The following is a 4715-nucleotide window of genomic DNA, read 5'->3' on the forward strand; positions in this document are numbered from 1 at the left end:
CTAGATGACCATACGATCAGCACAAAGTTATTCAGAGTCACCAAAGCCGACGATGGACGAACGGACAAGCCGTCCGCCACCGATTGGTTTTGATCTAATAAAAGCATTCCTCCCATCTCTGGGTGGAATTCTGGTTTGCATGTATTAGCTCTAGAATTACCACAGTTATCCAAGTAATGTTTTGTACGATCTAAGAAACCAAAACTGATTTAATGAGCCATTCGCGGTTTCACCTTAATTCGGTATGTACTTAGACATGCATGGCTTAATCTTTGAGACAAGCATATGACTACTGGCAGGATCAACCAGGGAGCTTAGTTATTATTGTAAATTTAAATTTTCGTCGTCGGCCCTCCCTGTAAGACCGATCGACGTTAAGCCATTTCTCTTTTGTATGTAACACACATTTCATAAATTTTGTACCTCTTATAGAGGCCAAATATTCTCCTCCTCCTCTCATAAAGCACGAAAATCACTTTCACGCCGTGCATCCATCGTGCAAGCACGTAGACCACACACGCTGGACAATATAATAAAAGATAGCGCGGACAGTGGCATGCTATACAAATCGAGAAAGCGCGTACAGTGATCATGCTGGTCATTTTGCCACCAAATTTTATAATCTTTATCATTAGAGCGGGCCCACCAACCTCGTCTCTGTACTTTATACATTTCTCCTCCATCTGCACACACCTTTTCAAACATTAACGGAGAGAGTTCCTTGGACTTGCTTTAAATGTACATATTAGATATGTTGGAATCTCTCTCCTTTAGAAGTTTCCCCAGCCTTAAAACTTCTTTCATTTTTACTCCTCTCTCCATACTTATTTTCCTCTCTGAACGTATCAGAGAGGATTTTATTTCTGACACCTCTTGACTTTTCTTAAATTCAGGGACGTAATTTTGTTCATAATTCAGTGGACTTTTGTGTATTTTATACTTTAAATATTTCCAAACAGTCTCCCTTCTAAAAGTGATAGAACGAATTTTCGTCTAACACTACTTTCTTGGTTCAAAAATTTTATACAATCTTATAACTTTTTCAGTTTTAACAAATTTTGGTTACAGACAGTTGATGCTCAGTTTGTACAAGTATGCAACATTTATAAGTGCATACAGGTCACCAGCCTTATATTACAAGGCTCACCACATATGGGCCATTCGGTCTTAGACACCGACCCGTGGTAATGCTGTGTGGAGATTAATAATAATCCGCAACGGAAAACCGGAACGAGAATAGTCGAGAAAGTATATTCTCGAGGAGCGGTAGACTGCTTTTCAACCGAAGTCATAAAAGAGCCACACGCTCGACGCTACTCCCGACCGGTCCGAGCGAACCGAAAGTGCCTTCCTATAAATACCGAACGGCCGGCCGCTAGGTCGGCGACGCATGGGCTTACGCCCAGGCGTATGCCTGTGCAAACCGCCGTGAGAGCGTACCATCCCGCCGGCACGGTAAAACTTAGACTGAAAATATCGTCGAACATATCCTTTCATTTTATAACGTTCTATACATGAAAATTAATAAATTAACATGCAGGACATAATAAATTCACATTCTCATGTAAATCATGGGTTTAATTAATATTTTAAAAAATTTTAAAACCGCCCAGAACCGATGAGATGAAAATATTAAAACGATATTTTTGCATTTTCTTACGGTAAAACATTAACAAATAAGCGACTATAGCAATATAAAACTCCATTTGTAATTTAATTAATCAAAATTAATATTTTTTTTTGATTTTTCAGCGATCCAGAACCGATGAGACGAAAACATTAAAACGATATTTTTGCATTTTCTTACGACAAAACATTAACAAATACGAGACTATAACAATATAAAACTACATATGTAATTTAATTAATCAAAATTAATAATTTTTTTTGATTTTTCAGTGATCCAGAACCGATAAGTCGAAAATTTTAACAATCATATTTTTGCATTCTGTACCGTGGATCCATCGTTAAACGCTATTAAACTAACGTCCGTGATGGTATAAATGCAGATTTTCGCTCCGTTTAGCCAAAATAACGAACTATAGGTGCGCTCCGAAATATTTCAAAGTCCCAGCGGCGTATTGCTTCGCCTCTTAGAACCGATTAGTCGAAAATTTTAACAATCATATTTTTGCATTCTGTACCGTGGATCGATCGTTAAACGCTATTAAACTAGCGTCCGTGATGGTATAAATGCAGATTTTCGCTCCGTTTAGCCAAAATAACGAACTTTAGGTGCGCTCCGAAATATTTCAAAGTCCCAGCGGCGTATTGCTTCGCCTCTTAGAACCGATTAGTCGAAAATTTTAACAATCATATTTTTGCATTCTGTACCGTGGATCGATCGTTAAACGCTATTAAACTAGCGTCCGTGATGGTATAAATGCAGATTTTCGCTCCGTTTAGCCAAAATAACGAACTTTAGGTGCGCTCCGAAATATTTCAAAGTCCCAGCGGCGTATTGCTTCGCCTCTTAGAACCGATTAGTCGAAAATTTTAACAATCATATTTTTGCATTCTGTACCGTGGATCCATCGTTAAACGCTATTAAACTAACGTCCGTGATGGTATAAATGCAGATTTTCGCTCCGTTTAGCCAAAATAACGAACTTTAGGTGCGCTCCGAAATATTTCAAAGTCCCAGCGGCGTATTGCTTCGCCTCTTAGAACCGATTAGTCGAAAATTTTAACAATCATATTTTTGCATTCTGTACCGTGGATCGATCGTTAAACGCTATTAAACTAACGTCCGTGATGGTATAAATGCAGATTTTCGCTCCGTTTAGCCAAAATAACGAACTTTAGGTGCGCTCCGAAATATTTCAAAGTCCCAGCGGCGTATTGCTTCGCCTCTTAGAACCGATTAGTCGAAAATTTTAACAATCATATTTTTGCATTCTGTACCGTGGATCGATCGTTAAACGCTATTAAACTAACGTCCGTGATGGTATAAATGCAGATTTTCGCTCCGTTTAGCCAAAATAACGAACTTTAGGTGCGGTCCGAAATATTTCAAAGTCCCAGCGGCGTATTGCTTCGCCTCTTAGAACCGATTAGTCGAAAATTTTAACAATCATATTTTTGCATTCTGTACCGTGGATCGATCGTTAAACGCTATTAAACTAGCGTCCGTGATGGTATAAATGCAGATTTTCGCTCCGTTTAGCCAAAATAACGAACTTTAGGTGCGCTCCGAAATATTTCAAAGTCCCAGCGGCGTATTGCTTCGCCTCTTAGAACCGATTAGTCGAAAATTTTAACAATCATATTTTTGCATTCTGTACCGTGGATCCATCGTTAAACGCTATTAAACTAACGTCCGTGATGGTATAAATGCAGATTTTCGCTCCGTTTAGCCAAAATAACGAACTTTAGGTGCGCTCCGAAATATTTCAAAGTCCCAGCGGCGTATTGCTTCGCCTCTTAGAACCGATTAGTCGAAAATTTTAACAATCATATTTTTGCATTCTGTACCGTGGATCGATCGTTAAACGCTATTAAACTAACGTCCGTGATGGTATAAATGCAGATTTTCGCTCCGTTTAGCCAAAATAACGAACTTTAGGTGCGCTCCGAAATATTTCAAAGTCCCAGCGGCGTATTGCTTCGCCTCTTAGAACCGATTAGTCGAAAATTTTAACAATCATATTTTTGCATTCTGTACCGTGGATCGATCGTTAAACGCTATTAAACTAACGTCCGTGATGGTATAAATGCAGATTTTCGCTCCGTTTAGCCAAAATAACGAACTTTAGGTGCGCTCCGAAATATTTCAAAGTCCCAGCGGCGTATTGCTTCGCCTCTTAGAACCGATTAGTCGAAAATTTTAACAATCATATTTTTGCATTCTGTACCGTGGATCGATCGTTAAACGCTATTAAACTAACGTCCGTGATGGTATAAATGCAGATTTTCGCTCCGTTTAGCCAAAATAACGAACTTTAGGTGCGGTCCGAAATATTTCAAAGTCCCAGCGGCGTATTGCTTCGCCTCTTAGAACCGATTAGTCGAAAATTTTAACAATCATATTTTTGCATTCTGTACCGTGGATCGATCGTTAAACGCTATTAAACTAGCGTCCGTGATGGTATAAATGCAGATTTTCGCTCCGTTTAGCCAAAATAACGAACTTTAGGTGCGCTCCGAAATATTTCAAAGTCCCAGCGGCGTATTGCTTCGCCTCTTAGAACCGATTAGTCGAAAATTTTAACAATCATATTTTTGCATTCTGTACCGTGGATCCATCGTTAAACGCTATTAAACTAACGTCCGTGATGGTATAAATGCAGATTTTCGCTCCGTTTAGCCAAAATAACGAACTTTAGGTGCGCTCCGAAATATTTCAAAGTCCCAGCGGCGTATTGCTTCGCCTCTTAGAACCGATTAGTCGAAAATTTTAACAATCATATTTTTGCATTCTGTACCGTGGATCGATCGTTAAACGCTATTAAACTAACGTCCGTGATGGTATAAATGCAGATTTTCGCTCCGTTTAGCCAAAATAACGAACTTTAGGTGCGCTCCGAAATATTTCAAAGTCCCAGCGGCGTATTGCTTCGCCTCTTAGAACCGATTAGTCGAAAATTTTAACAATCATATTTTTGCATTCTGTACCGTGGATCGATCGTTAAACGCTATTAAACTAACGTCCGTGATGGTATAAATGCAGATTTTCGCTCCGTTTAGCCAAAATAACGAACTTTAGGTGCGCTCCG

At 39.2% G+C, this 4715-nt stretch overlaps 1 non-coding gene across 1 annotated transcript in view; it reads right to left on the reverse strand.

Moving 5' to 3' along the window:
* The window catches only part of LOC143307453 (small subunit ribosomal RNA), a 1923-nt gene extending 1611 nt beyond the window's left edge, over positions 1 to 312 (reverse strand). Inside the window, exon 1 of the ribosomal RNA XR_013064595.1 lies at positions 1 to 312. This exon is cut by the window's left edge and continues 1611 nt beyond it. This is a non-coding gene — a ribosomal RNA (small subunit ribosomal RNA).
* Between the last annotated feature and the right edge of the window lie 4403 nt (positions 313 to 4715).

This window comes from Osmia lignaria, unplaced genomic scaffold, assembly GCF_051020975.1.
Source record: "Osmia lignaria lignaria isolate PbOS001 unplaced genomic scaffold, iyOsmLign1 scaffold0055, whole genome shotgun sequence".
Taxonomy (NCBI): Eukaryota; Metazoa; Arthropoda; class Insecta; order Hymenoptera; family Megachilidae; genus Osmia; species Osmia lignaria.